Consider the following 26,298-nt stretch of genomic DNA (forward strand, 5'->3'; position numbering starts at 1 on the left):
TGGTAAAATTACAATTTTAAAACAATGTCTATAACTATATTTTGATTGGGTCATACCAAATATGTTTTTCTCTCTGAAATTAAATCATCATTTTCTATATAATTAGTAATAATTTCAAAAGTCTTCCTATTTTCAGTCAGCCATTCAATTAAACTCAATGTTTATAATCAAATTCTATTCTAGTCTCTCAAACTTACAAGACCCTGAGGATGATTTTCAAAAGTATAAGTTTACTTTAATGTTAAAAATGCAAAGTTTATAAACACAATAGAGTCTGACATTAGTAAAAGGCAGTATGTTGAAGTGTAATATAGTCTATAAGTTAAGAAAAATAAAAGCCTCACTTCTATTGCTACGTCAACCTTAGCAGTTTGTTCTTCCAGAACAAGCGTAGTTCTCACAATAGGAGTAAAATTTAATCTTCTAACTTAGTTTACATGTTTTAAAGAAATTTAAGTTTAGGTTTATAGAGTAATCTTATGTTTCAGACACTGCTCATTGCTTAAAAATCAAGAACATATTCCATTTTCTTTTTTTTTTTTTCTTCTTTAGTGATACATATCAAATTTCTGGAATAAAGTTGTGGCAATGTTCTTAAGACATCTGGGTTCCTCTACCAGCTCCAAAGGTAAATAGAAATAGTCTAATCCAATCATAGGCCAATGTGATTTAAATGGAAGCCTACTCCACTCAGGTGAACTTTAAAAAGTTGGTCTCATAGAAGTAGAAAGAAGAATAGTAGTTACCAGAGCATGGGGAAGGTAGGGGAATGGCGAAATGGCGAAAGATTTTTCAGTGAGTACAAAGCTACAGTAGGGTAGAAATAATAAGTTTATCGGACTTATTATTGGATAGTAGTATGATTAGAGTTAACAATAATGAATTGTATATTTCAAAATATATCTAAGAGAGGTTTTGAATATTCTCATCACAAAGAAAAGATAAGATTAAGGGAATTAATATGCTAAAAAGCCTTATTTGACCATAACACAATGTATACAAACACATGTAAATATTACATTTTACTCCATGAATACATACAATTATTATGTGTCAATCATAATTGTATGTATTCATGGAGTAAAATGTAATATTTGCATACATATACAATGCAAAAATATAAGTGCATATTATTAAATATTGAGAGAGATAACATTTAAAGGTATACAAATATGTAAAATCAGTTGTCTAAATGCTTGCCTACCCTGATTATAATTGTAAAAGTAACACACTTTTATAATTTTTATAAGCATACACATATTCATTAATTTCAAGTAGATTACAGATGTCTTTCATCAAAATAAAAACTGCAAATTCAAATTGCGGATAATATTTTTGTAGGTTTAAGATAATTTTGAAACAACTTTCTAATTTGACTCTTAGTTATTATCGTATAGTTCTGGGGAGCTTAACTAGAATGAAAGGAATCTAGCTCTGGCACAGGAGAGTAAGATCATACAGAAATATTTTGAGAGCCTAAAATTGAATTTCTGTATATAGGAAAAATACTCAAAGTCCTTTCATTTGTAAATATTGTCAATCTAAACTAAAAACACGTGTGTGTGTGTGTGTGTGTGTGTGTGTGTGTGTGTGTGTGGTGAGAGAGAGAGAGAGAGAATCACTCTGTTGCCCAGGCTGTAATACAGTAACACAATCATAGAACACTGCAGCCTCAATCTTAGCTCAAGCAATTCTCTCACCTCAGCCCTACTGAGTATCTGAGACCACAGGCATGTGCCACCATGCCTAGCTAATTTTTTAACTTTATTTTATTTTATTATTTGTTAAGACAAGGGTCTCCCTATGTTGCCTAGGCTTTTTTTTTTCTATTTATGCCGAAGTCCATCCTGCTAAAAAAAATAAATAAATATAGAACTGTTGATTATAAAATTCATCATGTAGTTTGTCTCTTAAGATAAAATCAATATTGTTAAGTATTCCAACTTGCTGATTAAGAAAGCTTAAATATCCAGTAGGATCGCTGTGTCAAATGGTATTTCTGGTTCTAGGTCTTAGAGGAATCTCCACATTGTCTTCCACAATGCTTGAAGTAATGGTACATATACACCATAGAATACAATGCAGCCATAAAAAGGAATGAGATCATACACTTTGCAGGGAATTGGATGGAGCTAGAAGCCTCAGGAAACTAACACAGGAACAGAAAACCAAACACCACATGTTCTCATGTATAAGTGGGAACTAAACAATGAGAACACACTGACACAGGGAGGGATACAACACACAGTGGGGCCTGTCATGGGTGGAGGGAGGGAGAGCATCAGGATAAACAGCTAATGCATGCGGGGCTTAATACCTAGGTGATGGGTTGATAGGTGCAGCAAACCACCATGGCACATGTTTACATGTGTAACAAACCTGCACATCCTGCACAGGTAACCTGAAACTTAAAATATAATAAAATAAATATTATTAAAAATGCTGAAATAAAATAACAATATTGAAAAGGTCCATAAAGGATTAGAAAAGTAATAAGCAGGTACTAACTTGTACAAATATAATCACACTACTTTGAAAGTTGAGAAAACTTGTCTAAGAAGTTGCTCGAGATTGGAATCCAGAGTTTTCTTAGCAAAAAGTTGTGTTTTCCAAGATACTTGTGTCTGAGGGTACAAATGTTTATGTTGTGGAGACTCATTGCAATGGCTCTAGTATTTATTAAATAAAATGTTGCCTAAAATATTCATTACATTTTTAGTAAACAAATATGGATAAACAGGATAGACCTTTTGATGCTTCAGTTAATTGACTACAGGGTGTTTTTGTACTATATTCCAATTAAATATTAAAAATTATCTACACAAAGTATGTTTGAAATTCTTTTTATTATTATTATTATACTTTAAGTTTTAGGGTACATGTGCACAATGTGCAGGATTGTTACATATGTATACATGTGCCATGTTGGTGTGCTGCACCCATTAACAAGTCATTTAGCATTAGGTATATCACCTAATGCTATCCCTCCCCCTCCCCCCACCCCACAACAGTCCCCAGTGTGTGATTCTTAATTTATGTCATGCAATTAGAAAAATTTACGGTTTTTTGAGTACATTTTTTATATTTGTAAATAAAATGTTTCCAGAAAACAGAAAACTGCTCTTTCTGAATTTAATAGTGTGTGGCAAGTAGTGGGGAAAACAAGCACCTAATTCATCCAGAAGTGGTACTAGTTATGAATGTGCATTCTAAATTGTAGAGGTGTAGCATTTCTAGTTCCACACAATGGAAATAATTTTCTGTCCCATTAAGGAGAGTTTACTTCCAATGGTGATTTTCAAAGCAGTTTCAAGATCTACATTTTTATATACATTAATAACTAGATAATTGTCGGATCCTTACTCATAAACAAATACTGCACACCAAGCTAAAGAGGATAAAAGCCAGAAAAGCCCTGAGCAATGGCTATTTCTAAAAAATAGTGAAATAAAATAAAGTCATTCCACAAATATTTATGTGTAAAATGACAAAAAACTGCTGCTGAATACTTCTGTAGTAGTGAATTTATAAAATAAATTTCATTTACTAAAATAATACTTAATTGTCAGTAAGGGTTAATAGTTTTTATTCATGATCAAAGTTCAGACAGTTTGGTTTTCAGGCAAAGCTTATTCCCATGGTCATATATATGATTGCCCAAGAACAACTGTCTTTAGACAGTTGCTTTTTGTAGCTCCCCAATGTTGTCTTTATTCCCTCCTTTGTCACCAAATTTCTAAAGATCTGATTGAAAACTAGGAGAAAAGTTTCAAGGTTAGGTGGATAATGTGCAAATGTGTGTTTCCTGAATAGTACTGCATGACAAACACTCCCAAACTCTCAGTGGCTTAAAACTATGTTTATTTATACTAATGAGGCCAGGTAGCTCTATTTCAGCGGATCATTGAGGGGTTCAACTAGGCTTGAAGGACTCTAGGCCGAATCGCTACAGGTCCACTCCACGTATCTTTATTCCGGTTCTCAGACTGAAAGAGCATGGCTCCATGGGGCATGCTCTTCTCATGCTAGCTCAACATATCTGATAAAAATTCACCATATGTTTTAAAGCTTCAGCTAGAACTGTATAACTATATTACATTAGTCAAGGCAACTCACATGGCGGAGCTCCGATTCTCTCTAGCTGGAAGCACTGCAAAGTTACACGGAAAGAAATATGGGTGTCTAATTATATTATAGGGAAGAAGTAAAAAGTCAGAGGCAATACTATATCAACCGCTACTAGTTTGCCTGTCTCTGCTTCCAAGACAAGGTAGGAACTAGCTTACTACAATATTCTTACAGATCTAGATTATGTCGCCAATTTTTCCAGCATTATGGTAATCCTTTGGGCTCCCACATCTAATTTTAGTACTATAAACTTTTTCTCCCTCAAGAGATACAGTCCAAAATCTGTGAGTCTTATAGAAGCAGTTACAAATTATTTAAATGATCAGCTTCACAAAGCCAATCTTTTCTCTGTTTTTTAAAAAAATAGCTTTGAGGTTAATATTTCTCTGTAAGAATTTATTCAGAGTGAACTAAGATTTTGACATATTATGTATTATCACAACTCAGGAAAAGAGCCTCTAAAATACTGAATCCTGGATAGTAGTTATTCTAGTCTCTAAATCTTTTAATCAGACTGTGTCTTAAAGATAGTTATGAAAATTATGCTGAGATATTTCAGTGCCAGCAGTTTTGCTTACACATTCTCTATCTATATATGCACATATATACATGCACACACATATTTATGAACTAAGAAATAATACATATTTGTTAAAAGTAATACCAAATAAAACTAATTTACCCTACATATGCAGATATATTCCTAAAAGATATATTTCAGTATTTCTAATAATTTTAATTTGCCTTAACCTACATATTTTATATTGAGAACAAAGTGTTATATATACAACAGCCCACTTGGGCCAGTGTACATCATTGATCTGAACATATTCCTGGTTAGCAGTGTATACGGAGTTTTCTCCATTCACCTTGTAACATTTTTCAAAAATGCTTTTCTTCAATACATCTCAACATGAGTTGGAAACTTTCTGCAAGTATTGTTTCCTCTGGATAGAAGGCCTCATATCAAAGAACAATTTCAGAATACATTTTCAATATCTTGCATTTCTCAAAGAGGGAATAGAATTTCAAACTAATATGTTCTTAAAAGACTTATAGCTAAAGTCTAATGCATTACTATATATCACAGTCAAAGTGTAAGTCTTTTAGAAATTCCTCCGTACTTTTTTTATTCAGTGAAAATTATTTTATAAGTTTCAAAGGCAGTGAAATTTGGGGTAAATTACACATGGGAGAATGTTAAAAGATATGTTATTACAAAAAAGTTTTCGTCCTCTATTTTAGATAATGTTTTGCTTCTCTGAATTAAAGCAGCATTCACCTTTGTATTGAAAAATTCCATCTTTTAAAACTAATATAAAAAGGTTAAACTTTTTCAACAGCAACAACTGGAGTGATGTGGTATAGCTGTACAATGACAACTGAAAGGAAAGAAAAGTGGCCAAAAATAAATATTACATTCTGTGGGGGCAAACGAAGGACTTATTTTATAAAAACGTATTTGTCAAAAATATAAAGAGATCCTGAATAAAGAGAACAAAGGAAACAAAAACTGTAGAGTGTATTAGAGATTGGAACTATATTGACAGTACTTTATTTCAACAATAGTTCAAACAACTTATTTCAGACACAGTAGAGATAGCAGAAAAACAGAAACATTTACTAACATAACATTTTAAGAAAATTTTTTTTTTCTTAAAAAACTGTTCAGGTTGGTCACAGTGGCTCACACCTGTAATCCCAGCATTTTGGGAGGCCGAGGTGGGTGGATCACCCGAGGTCAGGAGCTTGAAACCAGCCTGCCCAACGTGGTGAAACCCCGTCTCTACTAAAAATACAAAAAATTAGCTGCGTGTGGTGTCATATGCCTGTAATCCCAGCTACTTGGGAGGCTGAGGCAGGAGAATTGCTTGAACCTGGGAGGCAGAGGTTGCAGTTAGGTGAGACTGCACCATTGCACTCCAGCCTGGGCAATAAGAGTGAAACTCTGTCTCAAAACAAACAAACAAACAAACAAAATTGTTCAAAGTCAGTCTAAGGAGATTATTAACAAAGTTAAAGAGGTTAACATAATAACAGTAAACATAAAATAAACCTAAATATTAAGTTATCTGATTAAAATAAAATAATGTAATGCACTTTTGACATTTTTAGAAATTTCCAGAAAGGGATATGTGTAGTGCCTTAATATGGCAAGACTTATACTTAAGCCTTCTTATACTTGCTTCATACTCTTTCCAAAGACTAGTCAGTTGATGTCCAATCATTAATGACAGTCACAGATAAATAACAAATTTATACCTCCAGATTGCATGTACTTCACAAAATCTACTCCTATATATTCAAGTGACTATTAAAGATCACTACTTCAATATCTGAAAGTCATATCAAACTCAATCCATTCATCATAAAACTGGACCATTTCTACTGTTTCACACCATTGTATTAAGATACCACTTTGTCCTGTTACATAAATCAGTAATGCATCATCCTTGATATCTCTTGCTTTAATCCAAGTATCTACATTATAACACATCCACTGTCAATCATCTGTATTCAAGTAAAAGCCATTCCTTTCATGTGCACAATAAGCCTCATTCACTCTAGCTTGCACATGGCAAATATATTGGGTTCTGTTGTTGTTTTTTGTTGTTGTTGTTTTGTTCCTTTCACAATTGTTATTAGCATGGCAGGTAATTTTATTTTTCTACTTTTAAACAATCAAACAAACCTCAATGTCATTTCTAGGTACTGCTTATTACACAAATCCTCTTATAGTAAAATTCCTTGAAAGAGTTGTCTATTTTTGAAGAGCTCAATTTCTTTTCTCCCTTTCTCTCCTGAACCCATTTCAGTTAAGGGATTTTGTCTTTCTCTCCATTTCCCTGCAACTGCTCTGTCAATGACCTTATGGCCCTCCGCATTGCTAAGTCCAGTGGCCATTTCCCAGGCTTCATTTCAGTCATTATCAGCGTTTGAAAGAGATGATCACACATTCTTCCGCTAGAAACACTCTCCTCACTTGGTTTTCATGCCAGACACCTCTTTTGTTTTTCTTTTCTTTCACCACTAATTTTCAGTGTTCTTCACTGAATTCTCCTTTTGGCATGACTGTTAATGTTGCACTGGGTTCTACTCTTTTTTTTAACATATTTTTAAAAGTCTGTATACAAACGTCATAGGTGATTCTGTCCAGTTCCATGGTTTTTAATATCATCAATATGCTGATGACCTCCAAAGTTGTATCTCTAAACCAGCTCTCTCCTCTGAACTCCAGATTCAAGCATGCAATGGTTATTATGTTATCTTTATGTGAATAGCTTATAAACACAGCAACCTTGCTCAGAAAAGTCCTCCTAACTCCACTGAGCATGATCATTCTGTTAATTATATGATTTCATACAATCATGTCCTTTGTCTTATAAGTATATAATTTTTCTGTTCTTACCTATTAGACTCTAATCTACTAAAGAGTATGGATCTACCTGATAATTCTTTTAATATATAATATAAATATATACAACAATAGCCATCACATAGGATGTGCTAAATAATTATTTGTAAAATACTGTAGTAAATGAATTTAATGATAACTTATTTTTAAAAATAATAAGATTCCCTTTGTATTTCAGAATAAAATATGTCAAAAAATAAAAACTTAGAACACTTACTTACTATTTTGAGGATGTTACAATTAAATGCAGAGTTGAATAATGGGTTGCTTAATTTTGTGTTGATATATTTTCTAGAATTGGATCTGTGGTATGCATTAGAAACATGTTTACTAATATATAATTATTTTACATGCATCATACGTAGATAAGTAAAAAATAGATGGTAAAATTATGTTATGGTTAAATTTTAAAACCATGTATATTTCAAATTAAAGAAATTGAAATCCAGTGCTATAAAACAATTTACCAAGATGATACAAAGAATTTATGACAGAGCAGAGACTGGAACCCAGATGATTTCTTTCTAAAATGAATCATTTAATAAGAAGTGAAGCCTAATGGTTTTGGAAAATAATCCCACAGTAAAATGTTTATTAAAAAAAGATAGCAACAATAAAAACAAACAATAGTAATTTGAAAAATACTTAGAAATTTAAATGTAATGTATCTCCACTAAAGATCTTGGCAGAGACCTTTGTCTCCCTACACTAATGTCCTTTCACCCCTTCCATCTTAGTAACAATAACCCTGTACTTCAGAATGTAGTAATGCTCCAAGTTAATACAATATACATCTCTGTCTCTCTTGTTGTTAGATGTGAAATTGTGACTAATTCTTACTAATCTGATATAAGCAAAAATTGTTCAGTAAGTTTCCTGGTATGTTTGTACTGCTACAACAAAATACTTGAGACTGGGTAATTTACAAAGAACAGAAATTTAATTCTCACAGTATTGGGAAGGTCAACATCAAGGAGCCAGCATCTTGTGAGGGCCTTCTTGTTGTATGCTCCAGAGGGGAGGAACACCGTATCCTTACATGATAGATTACAGTCTAATAAGTAAAAATAGAAAAAAATATATATACATATAGGACAAAGAACATGATTACATGAAAGCATATAATTAAGAGAGTGATCATGTTCAGTCTAGTTGGGAGGACTTTTCTGAGCTAGGTTGATGTGTCGATAAGCTATCCACATAAAGATAACGTAGTAGCTATTGCATGCTTGAATCTGGAGTTCAGAGGAGAGAGCTGGTTTAGAGATACAACTTTGGAGGTCATCAGCATATTGATGATATTAAAAACCATGAAACTGGATAGAATCACCTATGACGTTTGTATACAGACTTTTAAAAATAAATAAATAAATAAAGAGTTGAACCCAGTGCAACATTAACCGTCATGCCAAAAGGAGAATTCAGTGAAGAACACTGAAAATTAGTGGTGAAAGAAGAGAAAAACAAAAGAGGTGTCTGGCATGAAAACCAAGTGAGGAGAGTGTTTCACGAGGAAGAATGTGTGATCATCTCTTTCAAATGTTCCTGATGATGACTGAAATGAAGCCTGGGAAATGGCCACCGGACTTAGCAATGCGGAGGGCCCATAAGGTCATAGACAGAGCAGTTGCAGAGAAATGGAGAGAGAGACAAAATCCCTTCACTGAAGTGGTTTAGGAGAGAAAGAGAGAAAGGAAATTGAGCCCTTCGCAAATAGACAACTCTTTCAAGGAATTTTACCATGAGAGGATTTGTGTAATAAGAAGTATCTGGAAATGACATTGAGGTTTGTTTGATTGTTTAAAAGTAAAAAAATAAAATTACCTGCCATGCTAATAACAATTGTGAAAGGAACAAAACAACAACAACAAAACAACAACAACAAAACCCAATATATTTGCCATGTGCAAGCTAGAGTGAATGAGGCTTATTGTGCACATGAAAGGAATGGCTTTTATTTGAATATAGATGATTGACCGTGGATGTGTTATAATATCGACACTTGGATTAAAGCGAGAGATATCAAGGATGATGCATTACTGATTTATGTAATAGGACAAAGCGGTATCTTTGTTCTTATTGTATCCTTCTTGTTGTATCCTCCAAAGGGGAGGAACACCACGTCCTTACATGACAGAAAAGAAGAAAAGCTAGCCAACAGCTGTTTGAACCCTTTTCAATGAAAGTTTTAATCCCATTAATGGGGGAACAGCTATCATGATCTAATCACCTCTTAAAGGCCTCACTCCTAATACCATCACGTTGCCCACACCTAAGTTTTAGAGGCGACACATTCAAACCATAGCAATGGGACTTCTAGAAATACTCTTTAAGGAAATATGCTGTTTATCCTCACTTTTCATGTTTCTTCCTTCCTGCTTCTTCAAATGTAGTGGTAATGATGCATGTTCCAACAGTAATGTAAGGCCTTGGAACAACTTTGAAACTAAAAGCCATTTGCTGAGGTAGGCAGGGTAGAGTAACAGTTGAAACAAATATTCTTAATGACTTTGTAGAGCCATCCTACCTGCCCTGGACTGCCAAACTTGGGAATTATTTTAGGTAAGAACTAAAATTTCATATTATTCATTCTAATTGATGTAGACATTTCTAAAATCATAAAAATGAATAAGTGACACGTATCTGTTGTGGTGACTAATATTGAATGTCAACTTGATTGTGTTGAAGGAGGCAAAGTATATATAGTTCCAGGGTGTGTCTGTGAGGGTGTTGCCAAAGGAGATTAACATCTGAGTCAGTGGACTGGGAGAGGCAAACCCACCCTTAATCTAGGTGTGCACTATCTAATCAGCTGCCAGTGTGGCTAAGATAAAGCAGGCAGAAGAACCTGGAAGGACTAGATTGGCTGAGTCTTCCAGCCTTCATCTTTCTCCTGTGCTGGATCCTTCCTGCCCTCAAATATTAGACTGCAACTTCTTCTTTGGACTCTTGATCTTACGTCAGTGGCTTACCATGGGCTTTCAGGCCTTCAGCCACAGACTGAAGGGTGCATTGTCAGTTTCCCTACTTTTGAGGTTCTGGGACTCTAACTGGCTTCCTTGCTCCTCAGGTTGCAGGCAGCATATTGTAGGACTTCACCTTGTGATTGCATGAGTCAATACTCCTTAGTAAATTCCTCTTCATATATACATCTATCCTATTAGTCCTGTCCCTCTAGAGAACCCTAACTAATATATCTGTTATAAGGTAAAGAGTTGATAAAAATGAATATTTTAGAGGATTAAGAATACTTACCAGTTTTTCTTTTTGATTTTACTTTTATTTTAGCTCATGACATGTGGAATTACATCATTTGTGTAGACGAACTTAAGAAAATAAGGTATGCAATTTTCTGTTTCCCGGAGAATGGTCTTTATGTTTGTATTCCAAATTTCTGGTAAATCTTACTTTAGCACTTTTTGATAAGGATGGAGAAATTACTATAAAAAACAAATAGATGAACATCATAACATTTCAAATATTCATTTATTACACTTAAATTCCATGGTTAGCATACTCCTGATTTGCTCATTTTATCTTTATATGCAGATATCATCGTTTCCTTATTTTTATTTTGATTCCTTATTCCTCAACTTCCAGTCTGGGAAGACAGCATAATTGTCACCATGAGGAGCTACCTGCAAACATTCATTTGTGTTGTTTTAACAAAACTCTCAATGATCAAACAAGGGTACACCCCTACTGTGTCTTCACATAAACAATCCAGATAACAGTGTGAGTGAAAACACCAAATTCTATACCAGATGGAAAAACATAAATTACTTGAATAGAAATAAGAACATTGAAAATTAATACACAAAAAGCAGAAAAAAATTTACTTTCCAATTAGTAGTTGAATGACAAAACTTACTTTTCAATTACTGAATATATAACTTCCTGTAGATAACAGGAAACACAATATTCTATGCATTTGTTGCTATTATGAGAGCAAAAAAATCAATCTAAATTTAGTACTACTGTCTCATTTATGATCCTAAAAACGGTGTAATAAGTTCAGATAGTCAAGAAAATAATAAACAGGTATATTTACTTTCATATATAAACATGTATCCATAAAGTGTAAGGCATCAATATTAATGTATTAAACGTAAAGTTTATTTTATTTTAAGTCCAGTCAAATTTTAGAGTAGCGGACAGTTAAGTTTGGGTAATAGGTGTCGAAAGTGTTTTGTGAAGAGTGTTTCGAGAAGAAAAAACATGAATATGATGAAAAACTAGACAAATGAAGTCTCCTCTATTCATCTTTCATTCAACACATATTGCTTTAATTCCTACAATATACCAAATGATATTTCAGGTCCTGGGGGATGAATCAGTGAACAAGACACCACCTTGTTCTTAAGCCACTTGTAGAACAGTTATTGCCTATGGTAATCAAAGCGAAGACTGAACACAAGACCGAAGTGATGACAACACCATGTATTATACCTCATGGGACGCTACAGCTGAGAGAGCAGCCACAGAAAATGAGCCGTGAAGGAGATAAAAATTCAAACACAGACATAGAGGGATTAGTAAATACCAGGAGGTAGATCAGGGAATTCAAGTGATTCTTGCAGGAATGGAGAACATAGTGATTGCACTGAATTTATTAGAATTTCAAAAGTTAAGATAGCATGAGATGACATCTGTTCACAGTTAAAGTTAGTTTACTAGTTTACCCAAATAGCTTTAAAGGTAATAATATAACATCGATACACTTTTGTATAGAACAAGTTATTGATCTTTTGTATTAGAAACAATTTCCATTTTTTTTCAGGAAGGTATAACTGTGACTCTAACATTTCTTTCAATAGGCTCTACAAATGACATATTTACTAATTTTTATATACATCTTATGATACATTTCTCATAATTCCATGTGACTTTAAGTTCTTGCAAAGGAAGTTAAAATTTTAAGTGCCCAGAAACATGAGAACAGAACTCAATAATGTAGACTTTAAAATTACTACTACAAATAACTAACCAATATTGATTTAATGCTTACAGTATGCCAAGTTCTAAGTGAAGTGCTCTCTAAATTATCAGCTCATTCTCTTCTCACTACACTCTTATGTAGTCATTATCATAATTGCCCTCACTTATAGATAAAATAGGCTTAAAGAAATTAAGTAAAATATCTAAAGTTATAATACTGGAACATGAGAGACCTGAATTCTAAGACAGGTGCCAGTATGTCACCACTATACTGGATTTTTTCCCCCATTCTAGAGGATTAAGATAGGCATAAGGGGGAGAATATTCCAGGGAGATTCATTTTTGGGATAATGGAAAATATTCATCAGTGAACCAAAACATTATAAAATTAATAATTTAATATTTATTTCATCTCTGTAAATGAATATTTCTGCATTTCACAACATGACAGAATCAACTTTTGCTGAAAATAGTAAGATTTGGATGAGTGAAACTTTAATATTCATAGCATATATAAAATAGACTTTTTAGTCACCCACTGTGGTATCAAAATTTTAAACTTATTGTATATTTCAAAATAGCTAGAAAAGAAGATTTGAAATGTTACCAGCATGAAGAAATGATAAATGTTTGAGGTGGTGTATAGTCTAGTTAGCCTGATTTGGTTATTATACATTGTATGCATGTATTAAAATATCACATGTACGTAAATGTGTACAATTATTTTGTATCAATAAACTTTTAAAAACAGGCTTTTCGGAGCCCTAGGAGAATACTACAAAGACATAGGATATTATTCCCAGAGACTACTGATACTGTAGCCAAAGAAACTGAGAGTCAACAATAATAGAAGTAATGGAAGTGTTATTCCAGAAATCCTAACATTCTGTTAAAAATAAAACACCTGACAATTTGTGTATCTTTTTTTGACAATTGTCTATTTATGCCTTAGTCCACTTTTTGATGGAGTTGTTTGTTTTTTACTTGCTGATTTGTTTGAATTTCTCGCAGATTCTGGTTATTAGTTCCTCGTCAGATATATAGATTGAAAAGATTTTCTCCCACTCTGTGGGTTGTCGGTTAACTCTGCTGATTATTTATTTTGCTGTGCAGAAGCTTTTGAGTTTAAGTAAGTCCCATCTATTTATCTTTGTTTTTGTTGCATTTACTTTTGGGTTATTTGTCATGAAGTCTTTGCTTAAGCCAATGTCTAGAAGTTTATCTTCTAGAATTTTTTTGGTTTCAGATCTTAGATATAAGTCCTTGATCAATCTTGAGTTGATTTTTGCATAAGGTAAGAGATCTAATTTCATTCTTCTACATGTGGGTTGACAATTATCCCAGCACCATTTGTTGAATAGGATATCCTTTCCCCACTTTTTGTTTTTGTTTGCTTTGTCAAAGATCAGTAAGTATTTGGGTTTATTTCTGGGTTCTGTATTCTGTTCCTCAGTACCATGCTGTTTTGGTGACTATGGCCTCATAGTACAGTTTGAATGTAAACTAGTACAACCACTATGGAAAACAGTGTGGAGATTCCTTAAAGAACTAAAAATAGAACTACCATTTGACCCAGCAATCCCACTACTAGGTATCTACCCAGAGGAAAAGTAGTCATTATGCAAAAAAGATACTGGCACACACGTTTATAGCAGCACAATTCACAATTGCACAAATATGGAACCAGTCCAAATACCCATTAATCAATGAGTGGATAAAGAAATGGTGGTATAGGTATATACCATGGAATACTCTTATCCACAAAACGGAATACAATAATGACATTCGCAGCAACCTGGATGAAATTGAAGACCATTATTCTAAGTGAAGTAACTCAGGGATGGAAAACTGAACATCATATGCTCTCACTTATAAGTGAGAACTAAGCTATGAGGATGCAAAGGAGTAAAAATGATACAATGGACTTTTGGGGTCTCAGGGGAAAACATGGAAAGGGGATAAGGAATAAAAGACTGCGTATTGAGTATAGTGTACACTGTTTGGGTGATGGATACACTAAAATCTCAGAAATCACCACTAAATAACTTATTCATGTAACCAAACACCACCTCTTCCCCCAAAACCTATTGAAATTAAAAACATAAAATAAAACACCTGCAACAAGTTTTAGATACGACCTGCAATTTAAATCGTATAAAAGTAAGTGTTCTGAATGTGTGTATTGACTTGTAACTGAGCTACCTCTTGTATTGTCAGCACTTGATAATATGTTCCAGAGTGAATAGCATCTTTGTTTTTTGGGTTTTTTTTAATTGTTAATTAAAAAATGGTTCATGATTTCCCTTCACAACTAGGTGATAGGATGGTTGTTCCATTTGTTTAAATATAAAATAATTTAAAAATATTTGGTAAATATTATCATTGAGAGTTAATCTCTGTTTCAACAAAAAATATAATTTTACATTATATTTATCATACTTATTTTTCTGTTCAAAAGCAACAAATAAGTTACAAAAATAATATAACAATAAGGAAAAATAATTATATCAATCATAAGACCACCATCTAATGAAAATCCTTACAAGCTGTTGGTGTCTTCTACAATGTATTTGCATGCATATATATTTATATTTATATAAATGTATTTATCTTTGAGTCTAAAATGAATTTTATATTCACTTTGTGTTTTAGGCTAAAATGGGGTTGGTTATTCTTGTATGGTTAGAAGAATTGGCTTAAAGGAAAAGTTAAGCTGTATTTTAGCTTCAGTTTTTCTAAGTACCTTTAGTATTTATCAAGTATATTTCTGAGTAGTGGCTTAAAAGTTATATGTTATATCAGCATAAGTGGAAAGTTCAGTGAATGCGCCTTTTAAAGATTTGAATTAATGTTTTCATCCATTTTGTTAGCCATACAATTTTTTCAGTCTTTCTCAGTGAATAAAATGTGTGTGAATTTTGTGTGACACTATCGGAAGTCATTTAACACCAAGGTTTCTTAAGATACTTGCACAGTAGCAAGTTCTCACAAGATATAAAATCTGAGATTGGTGTTAATTGCTCACATTCCAGTAATTTTCAAGTCATGACCCTAATGTTAATATTTTAAAAGTGTATAAAAATTCTATGCAGTGTTGAGGCAGATAGGGCATTGTTTTTTCATAAGCTGCAAAACTGTTTTGATAAAGATGATAAATATCTGTATATACATTTATATCAATAAAGTATTTTAATGGTATTATTTTGCTGGCAAGAAACTAAAGTTTGAAGAATTACATGGCAAAACAATTGTAAAACTATTGAGTTATATTAAATAATTATTTATATCACAAATATTCAATTGACACTTAAATATCCCTGCAAAAATCTAATTTTAGAGTCTGGGTGTTTTGGGGTTTTATTTTTTCCCAGCTTTATTCAGGTATAATTAAAAAATGAAAATTATGTGTATTGAAGGTGTACAACTTGATTATTTGATATATAGATACATTGTAAAATGATTATCACAATCAAGCTAATTAATATATTCATAACCTGGCAGTAACTTGCATGTTTGTGTATTTGTGCATGTGATGAGAACACTTAAGATCTACTCTCTAAGTAAATTTGAAGTAAACAATATGGTATTATTAGCTATAGTCACCATGATGTACATTACATTTCCAGAACGTATCCATCTTATAAATGAAAGTTTGCGTGCTTTGACCAACATCTCCCCATCCCCACTCCCCAATACCCTTGCAACCACCTTTCTAACCTCTGGTACTATGAGTTCAACTTTTTTAGATTTCACATATAAGTGAGATCACGTGATATTTATCTTTTTGCACCTGGCTTATTTCACTTAACATAATGTCCTCTTGGTTCATCCCTGTTGTCACAAATGACAGGAATTTTATATGGCCAAATAAAAATATATTTTATTGTATGTATATGTATATGTATAAACACAATATCCATACACGTATATCACAAAATAAAGACTTAAATATAAGATCAGAAACTTTAAATCTCTTATAATAAAACATAAGGGAAAACTTCCTTGGCATTGGTTTTAGCAATGATTTTTTTTCTTTAATATGATCTCAAAAGCACCAGAAACAAAGGCAAAAATAAAAAATAAGCTTATAGGACAAAAATAAACTTATAGGACTACACTAAACTGAAAAGCTTTTGCACAGGAAATAAAATAATCAACAAAATGAAAAAGATAATTTAGAGAATGGGAGAAAATATTTGCAAACCATGTATCTGATAAGGTGTTAAATCCAAAATAAATAAGAAACTCATACAACTCAATAGCAAAATCCAAATGACCCGACTAAAACAAGGGCAAAGGACCTGAACAGACATTTTTCCAAGGAGCTTTCCTTAAGTACTGTGTGCTAATTTTTTCATGTGCTTTCACTCATCTATGTTTTCTCTTCCTCTCTCTTTGTCCCTAAAAAGATCCCATAATAAAAATCTAGTTGGTGGAGAACACACGAGTATTGTTAGCTATGGAACACATAGCTTTATTTTTTGATAAAGAGAAAGTACTGCTATATTTGTACTTCCAAAGCCACACTTTGTTCAAAGCTTTATGTAAAACACTTTTATTTACATGATCTTTTAAAGTATCCCATCTTTGTCTTTATAATTATGCTGCTTAAGTCCCAGCCTCTTTTTTGTATTCAAGATATGAGGCTGTTTCTTTCATTTTTTACAATTACTTACAGTTACCATTTCACTGATTTTAAACTTTTTTTTCTATATTCACCAAATGAAGTGTTTCCTGTTAAATATTTTCCAAATTTGAGAAATGGTGACTCACTTGGAACATAAATTTTACTGAATGTGTTTTTCAACTTGGTGGAAAGTGCTGCCTTGACTGTGAGTAGTTATCAAAAATACCCTTTAAAATTAAATGACTTTTTGTCCTTAGTCACATTTGAATACCTGGAAAAACAACTATTGTTCTTTGAAATATCTGTATTTTTAACTTAAAAAGCTTACTTGAAACATTTATTTGCACAGAAATGAAGGAGTATATTTATAAATAACTACAGCTGTTATTTGATGAACTTAAAGGAAGCTAAAATTTGCTTCCTTCTAGTACATCTAAAAGTTAGAGAGCCATGCATAGGAAGAGGGTTAGTAAGACATAATGTCGTTTTTCATTTGGTTTATTCAAATTCATGTTTTGGTTTCTTTAAATAAAAGCTTGAATCATTGCTTGATATAGTTTGGATGTGTATCCCTGTGCAAATCTCATGTTGAAATATAATCCCCAATGTTGGGGTGGTGGAGCCTGGTGGAAGCCGATTGGATCATGGGAAAGAATTTCTTATGAATGATACACTACCATAACCTTAGTGCTGCCCTCCAGGTAGTGAGTGAATTCTTAGGAAATCTGGTTGCTTAAAAGTGTGTAGCACCTCCTGCTGTCCTGCAATGACTCAAACAATGACTCAATTTCCTTTACATTCATCAAATAAGAGTGGTAGTTACTAATAAATATGCTCTTTTACTCTTTTTTTTCTCTCTGTTGCTTCTGATTCTACCACAGGACGTGCTTGCTCCCCCTTCGTCTTCCACTATGATCATCAGCTTCCTGAGGCCTCCCTGGAAGCTGAGCAGATATTGGCACCATGCTTCCTGTAAAGCCTGCAGAACTGCGAGCCAAGTAAACTTTTTTTATAAATTACCCAGCCTCGGGTATTCCTTTATAGAAATAAATAAATGCAAAATGCAATCCTATAAATGCAAAAACGGCCTAATACATTGCTCTTAAAAACAAGAGCTATAGCTTTACTAGATTGTTAATTCAAGTTTCTTTCACCCCGATGTCCCTGCTTCATTTTCCCATGAAGATGGAGTTGAAACTTTAGTATTATTTTGGCTTCTTTCAAACTACCTTAAGAAGACTAAAAATTCTTAATAATTTAAAGGATACCACATTGACAACAGACAATCCAATTGCAATGGAGTGTGAAGGAAGGAGACACCCTAGTGTTAAAAAATGAGAAAAGGGAAATAGTTAATTGTTGGGAAACAGAGGATTTTTTTTTCTTTCTATTCTTGGTTCTAGCGAAGAGCCCTAGTCCTGGTACATTCATTTACTACAATTTTTACATTTGAGAGCTTACTAAAAATAGCTCAGCCCTATTTTTCTCATATGAATAATAAAGAAGATATTTCCAAAATATGTCCACCTAATACAATTTTCAAAAGAATAAAACCAGTCCCATTCATGAAAGTGATTACGTAATTAACAAATTCAGCCTATAATTATTATAGATTTTTTCTATAGTACTGTGAATAGTTTCTACCCTCACTATCCAGAGAAGATGTCTATACAGTTATCTGAAATACCACAGAGACATTAAAGTTGGTTAATTAAGAAGTCACATGCATTTCTTTAATACTGCTTTATTAGCTCTTATTTACCACACAGCACTTCTTAAAATAAAGGAGTTTTCTTCCCTACCTTCGGAGAATTCATTAAAAAAGACTTTATTCATTTTTTGACCTTGTATATTTAGTGATTATTACATTATCTGCATAAAATAGGCCTGGATGCTTTTTTGTTATGAACAAAAAAAAACATGGTTTTTCTCTAAATAAGGGGTAAGCAGATTTCTCATATGTAAAATGGAAAGTGAATAAAACCATAGACGATATAAATCAGATTATATCTCAGGTTGAATATTTCAGTGACCAAACTTATGTGAGTATGAAAAAAACACAGACTCATAAAAGGAATCTACTACAACCAAAATCCCAATTTTTTTCAATAGAAAAACAAGGTTCCAAAAAAATGTGTTTCCAAATAAATTATCCAGTAACAACTGTGGAATTTTTATTTGACAAAACATATTTTATGTTTGATAAAAGTAAAATGAAGCTACTAATCCAAGGCACTTAAACATTTATCAATAACAAAAGAATCAACATACATGGCACCAAAGTGTAGTAAAACGAAAAACATTTTATGCAGAAGTATAATGTACATATACATGAAAATGTGTAGTATAGGTAACTATACTCATTAATATCAAGTTTAGGTTCATCTAAGGTCTCTCAAGTATTATCTAGGTAAAAGGCATTCAAGTCATAAGACATATTTAGGTGATGATCAACAAATCCATTATGGTGGTCAATAGTAAGGTGAGGACAGATGCTGGAGGTGAAAATGGGTATTTAAAAAACAAACAGAAAAATGGGTATATTTATAAGCAACTGACTATTGGAAGATAGTAGAAAGTTGTAAGAATTATTTAGAATATTATATGAGTGACTGGGGAGCTATCTATGCTACTCAAAAAGGGAAATAGGCAAGGACAACACAGAGCAGAAAACCTGCAGAAACTTCAATTAATCAGTTTTAGACCTATTTAAATAAATGTGTGGAAATGGCAGTGAATATCCTTCTGCAATGCAATTAGGCAATTATAAATTTGTATCTGTTCAGGAATGATATAAATCCTGGATTTTATTGTCATTGGCATAATGGTGAGTGTTTCTAGAACATATAGACTGAGTAAAAGAATAGAAAATAACCTAGCAAGAGTTTTGGAAACCACAAATAGGAATGTGACAAATAAAGTCCATATAGAGAGAACAATCAACATCATAGCAGTAAAAAAATCAAAGAATCTGCAATACTTTGCAGCATCACAGAAACATAGGCAGACGGAATTTTAAGGTTGACCAGAGAGCAAAATGTACCACTCTTAAATTAGATGTAGAGGCTACAGAAAATGTTTGGTTTGGCAATAAGAAAAAAAAGTAGTAAATTATGAAATGAAACGGGGAGAGTGAAGAAGAAGCAGCAGAAGTTTTGAAGTTTGTTTTTCTTTTATTTTTTGTAAGTTTGCTAGGGAAGTTGAGGCCACTATTGACTAAAAATCGGAGAGAAGACTTTTACCAAAAGAATGACTAAACATGATTGCGAGTGAAATAAACAAGTGGAAAATGAAAAATTGAAGATACAAGAGAAAGTGATAGGCAGGAACATATGTGATCAAATGCTAAAGTGGTAATTACTAAATATAGTAATTTGGTACTGGAAAGAAGAGAAGAGTACAAATTAACTAGACTGGCAACATCCCTAGAGCTGTGCTTCATTGAAAATTGCATTAGCTTTGTAACCTTTGGCAAATTATTTAATGTCTTGGGATCTATTTCCTTATCTGTGAAATGTGGGTAATAAACACACATGACTCATCTACAGAGCACTGTGTAAAAATATTTAAAAAATGGTGCTTCATCAGTTGAAAAATATTATAGAGATGATCAATGTTATTATTTCCCTGAAACAGGACTTTGGAAACAGAAAATAAGGCTAGCAGCAAAAGTATTCCATAATTTTTACTATGTAATGATTTACTGTGCCTAGGTCACCTAATAGGTTAAATTTGCATAGAAAACTTACTGCTTTTTCATTATTACTTGCCCAATTTACTGATAGCATACTCTATAATATCCCATTAAAATAATTCTGTTGAGATATTTAATTTAAATTACACCTATGGATGCACTCTTGCCAACTCTAAAGCAAATTTCCCATGAATGTACCCAAAGTTATGAATTAAAGGACTCTCTTAATTGGCCTTATACATTCATATGATACGACCAGTATGTATGTAGCAATAAAAGTTGCAATAGCCCTTAGGACGCCCCGCCATGACAAGCAGCCTTGGTAAGCAATAAAGATTCAAGGATAACATTATGAATCAGATTTCTAACTATACGCGCACAATAAGAATGCAAAAGCATAGAACATATTTTTATTTGTACATGTAAAAATAGTTCCTGATAATAAAAATGTCACCATATGATATTGCAGGGAATACTTCAACTCACTGCTCCTAGAGGGATTCACAACACTCTAACTAGAGGTTTTCATTCTCTGTGGATTTCAAAATGCAAATTGATTTGTTCATTTTCCTGGTTTAGAGAAACATAATATGTTCCTGCTGCCCCATGAGATTCTTCAGATCTCCTTGACTGAAGGCAAAGTACTTATTAATACTTATGCGCAAATGCCTCCAGGATCATACTAAAAGCACAAAAGCTCACTGAGATCCATTGAATAATTTTTAGAATCACCTGGAATTTTAAATTTTCAAGATTAAATACTATAAAATATATTTTATTTTTGAAACCAACCAAAATTACCATTATGTTTCAATTCCTATTTTTCAATTGTTCATAAAAACAAGAATCTAAAATTGCATCATAAATCCTTACTTCAAAGTACTTGCACTAAAATTATACCCACTATTGAAGGTAATATTTGGAATACCATATTTAAAATACAGAAAGAAATATTTTATAGATGTAGGAAGACAATGAAAACACTTTTTATCACAATCAAACTGAAAAGCTTTCATTCAGAATAATACTATCTAACAAACGTATATTGTACACAGACTATATGTCATGAACCAGACAGGGCTGCTGCAATAAGTAACATAAAAAAAAAAGAAAACACTTTTTCCCCTTTTGGAAGGGAGTTTTGGAAGAGAATACTACAAGGAAGTTTGATAAGTTCTGCAATGTTCATAAGTAACTGTTGCTGTAGGAATAAATGCAGTGTCTGAAGATAGCTGAACAGGGGAGGATTTAGGTATGAGCAGATATGTGAAAGACTTCTGTGGAGGAAATACTTTTGCCTTACTAGATATGTTGTCAGGGCTTTGCCAGGGGACATATGCAAAGAAACGTAGGCGAGAGAGAACGTAGCATGATGAGGAAAGTACATGTAGTGAAAAAAGGCTTGCCTAAACATGGAGATACAGGAATGACAGGTGAATAAAAAACATGAATTCCTTCTGTAACATACTACGAAGTTAGAGATTTTTTTTCACTGTATAGTGGAAGCCATTTTAATATTTAAGTGTAATTTCAAAGCAGTCTCCTAGAGAGATTATTCTGACACCAGTGCGGCTAAAAGCAGAGACAGGGAAGCCAAATCACGGAGAGGAAAACATCTCTCGAGAAACACGGAGATGAGAGGACTCAGGCATAAATGCCTATAGTGGAAAAGTGGTTTTCCTTTGTGATTCATCTCATGTGACAGAAAAAGAACAGAGAAATGTATGTGCACACTCCAATTTCAGACTTGGGTAACTGGGTGGCTGCTGTGAAAAATCACAAATGTAGGAATACAGGCAGCAGATGACCTTATGGGATATGATGGACTATAATATAGAGATTGGCTTAAGATATATTGAAATAAGGCATTGTCAGATAGTTAAAGATTTCAGTCTCCATCCAGTCCTTGAATAGCCCCAAATTTCAAGCATTGTAAGTATTTTCAAGGTTAAGCAGGCTCGTAGGAATTTAGGATGTTCAGTTAGGAGTTTAGGGTAGAATCGATTTCCACTGTTGTTAGAATGATGCTGATTAAATCATATAACCTTAATACCATAAAGACAGGAACTCGCAATTGTTGCAGGGTCTTATGAACTGCACTCTGACACAGTTGAAGACAAATCTAGTTGCATCTTTACCTGAAAAATAAGAAGAGAAACCCACTGAGACAGAGCCAGCTAGTTGTCTCCTTCTGGCCACGTCTTCTATAATAACATACATTTTAGTAGTGTGTGTGATCATCTAGGCAAAACAAAAGTTCCCAGGTTCCCACACAGATGTGCATGACCTTACAAACGGAATATGAGCAGAAATGATATATTTACTTTCCAGGTCACACCGAATAGAATGTGCACTTCCAAGTGGGAGGCAAAGAGGCAATTTGAAACACAAGATCTAAGCCACAATTTGATGATAAAAAGCAAACGCCTAGACAGTCTTGGTCCTCAACAACATGGAGGTGCCAATCACAAACTGCTGATATGCAGACTGTGAATGTGAATGAAATACACTTCAAATTGGTTAAGACATTTTCAGTTTCTCTTGCTATCCCAACAAATGCATAAGAAATGTTCTGAGGTCAGTTTAAATATGTGAAGATACTGCCTAATTATTATCCACTTAGAAATTGAAGACAACTATGGCAAGCGTGTTGAGTTAGCTTTTCACAAACAAGCACTTAATTTCTATCCCTTTAACGAGAATAAATGAAGCTCAGATGTTTAGCAAAACAGTTTGGGCATGGGCACAAGCCAAATAAAGTTCCCGTTATCTGAACTAAGATTAAGACAGTGTGCTGAAAGACAATGTAATTGCAGTCATTTCCTATATTTAATCCTTATTATTTACTTATGCTGTTGGTTTCGTGATAAGCTAAACCTAGGCTGTCCAAGAATGAAAAATAATAATCAATATTAAATCAAAAATTGATAAGTCATCAGACACTTTATATTTCAAAATAGGAGGTAATCTTTACGTGTAAAAATAAAAAATAAACATGATTATGCTATACCCAGTGAATATTTTTATTTTTATTATTTTTAAACATTTGTGGGTGCCTAGTAGGTGTATATATTTATGTGTATTTATCAAAGTATACATCAGATACTTTGATACAGGCATGTAATGTGAAATAAACACATCATGGAGAATGGGGTATCCATCACCTCCAACATTTATCCTTTAAGTTAAAATGAATCCAATTACATTATTTGAGTTATTTTAAAATATGCAATTATTATTGACTATAATCACCCTACTGTGCTATCAAATAGTAAGTTTATTCATTCTATTTTTGGACCCATTAATGATCCCCACGTCTCCGCAATCCCTCACTATCCTTTCCAGCCTCTAGTAACCATCCTTCTGCTCTCTATGTCCATGAGTTCAATTGTTTCAATTCTTAGACTGCACAAATAAGTGAGAACATGCAATGTTTGTCCATCTGTGCCTGGCTTATTTCACTTCACATAATGATCTCCAGCTCCACCCATGTGGTTGCCAATGACAGGATTTCATTCTTTTTTATGGATAAATAGTAGTCCATTGTGTATATGTACAAAATCTCTGACAAAAGATTAATAACCAGAATATATAAGGAGCTCAACAACTCCATAGGAAAAAAATCTAATAATCCAGTAAAAAATGGGCAAAATATTTGAATAGATATTTCTCAAGAGAAGATATACGAATGGCAAACAGGGATATAAAAAGATGCTCAACATCATTAATCATCAGGAATGCAAATTAAAACTACAATGGGATATCATCTTACCCCAGTTAAAATGGCTTACATTCAAAAGACAGGCAATAACAAATGCTGACGAGGATGTGGAGAAAAGGGAACCCTCGTACACTGTTGGTGGGAATGTAAATTAGTCCAACTACTGTGGAGAACAGTTTGGAGCTTCCTCAGAAAACAAAAAATTGAGCTACCATATGATCCAGCAATCTCACTGCTGGGTATATACCCAAAAGAAAGGAAATCCAGTCTATTGAAGAGATATCTGCACTCCTATGTTTGTTGAAGCACTGTTCATACTAGCTAAGATTTGGAAGCAACCTAAGTGTCCATCAACAAAGGAATGGATAAAAAAATTCAGTGAAAAAAATTTTCTAATTTTATTACTTACAACATTTACAACAGCTAAGATACTCACGCCTTATAGAAGTTAAAAGCTAAAATTTACAAAAAGTACCTCATTTTCACCTTAAAAATATTTGAGGTAAGCCTATTGTATTACTTTAAATATGAGAAAACTGAGTTTGAAAAAGTTTAATTTAATATATAATCCTGTCATCACTGTGCTATTCTTCACATTTACCATATCTAATGTATGTTGATCATTTACTACATACCAGTAACTGTCTTCTTTTTCATATTTCACCTTATCTAATATTCATTGTTTTACAGGTGGAAAGGAACATTTCAGTGGGGCCTGTGGTTACCAGTTTCATTTGCTATGAAATCCTCACTGTTTGAGATAAAACTTTGTGCATTTAACCACTATTCTACATAATGAATATAGTTGCTCGTGAATAAAATTTTAACAAACGGAAAAGATGCACTTAAAAATAATATTTGATTGGCTGGGCATGGTGGCTCACGCCTGTAATCCCAGCACTTTGGAAGGCCGAGGCGGGTGGATCACCTGAGGTCAGGAGTTTGAGACCAGCCTGGACAATATGGTGAAACCTCGTCTCTACTAAAAATACAAAAATTAGCTGGGCGTGATGGCAGGCACCTGTAATCGCAGCTGCTTGGGAGGCTAAGGTAGGAGAATCACTTGAACCCGGGAGGTGAAGGTTGCTGTGAGCCAAGATCATGCCACTGCACTCCAGCCTGGGTGACAGAGCAAAACTCGGTCTCAAAATGACAATAATAATAATATTTGATCAAGCATGTTTTACAGTATCATATCTGCAGTTATTAGCTATTAAGTATTAATTAGTAAAATGATCAGGAGAAGTCTAATTCATTATGGAAAATCAAGGATGGATAATTAGAGAGTGCTTTGGGATATCCAATAATAAGACAGTTGTTTGAGTGCCTATACAAAACTCAGGTATTCATAGAGGTTGAGAGAGCAAAACTTATTCCCTTAACTCCTAAATAATCTCCCTCTGCAGCCCTAAATGATAGATAAAAATTCCAATTTAATCTGTTAATACAAAGTCATGGTAATTCCTGTAATTGAAATATTATCTGGAGAATATGATACTTTACCAGAATTTTATACATTGAAACTTTTCTCAAAATAATTTGAGTAATTTTTTTTGGCCTAGAAGAATCCTGAACAAACTAACATAGTAATGAGATTCATATGTTGTCAGATGATAAAAAGGAAGGTTCTAGACATGTCTAGTGTCATTTTTCAAAATCATCTTATGCTCCAGTTTCTCTGATGCACATGATATCCCAAAGTAGTGTATGATTCAGGTACAAGGTAGCTGAAATGGTGTCCTTTTATTTGCCATTATTCAACTAAGGATATTAAG

The 26,298-nt window shown here is 33.2% G+C and overlaps 1 long non-coding RNA gene across 2 annotated transcripts in view; it reads right to left on the reverse strand.

Moving 5' to 3' along the window:
* LOC129059357 (uncharacterized) overlaps positions 1-26,298 on the reverse strand; it is a 102,000-nt gene that overhangs the window by 9,883 nt on the left and 65,819 nt on the right. For both annotated transcript variants that reach the window (XR_008525182.1, XR_008525181.2), the window contains exons 2-3: positions 10,799-10,983; positions 8,494-8,597 (exon numbers count right to left, since the gene is read on the reverse strand). This is a non-coding gene — a long non-coding RNA (uncharacterized LOC129059357). The remainder of the gene's footprint in view (positions 1-8,493; positions 8,598-10,798; positions 10,984-26,298) is intronic.

The sequence above is a fragment of the Pongo abelii genome, chromosome 4, assembly GCF_028885655.2.
Source record: "Pongo abelii isolate AG06213 chromosome 4, NHGRI_mPonAbe1-v2.0_pri, whole genome shotgun sequence".
NCBI classification, from domain to species: Eukaryota; Metazoa; Chordata; class Mammalia; order Primates; family Hominidae; genus Pongo; species Pongo abelii.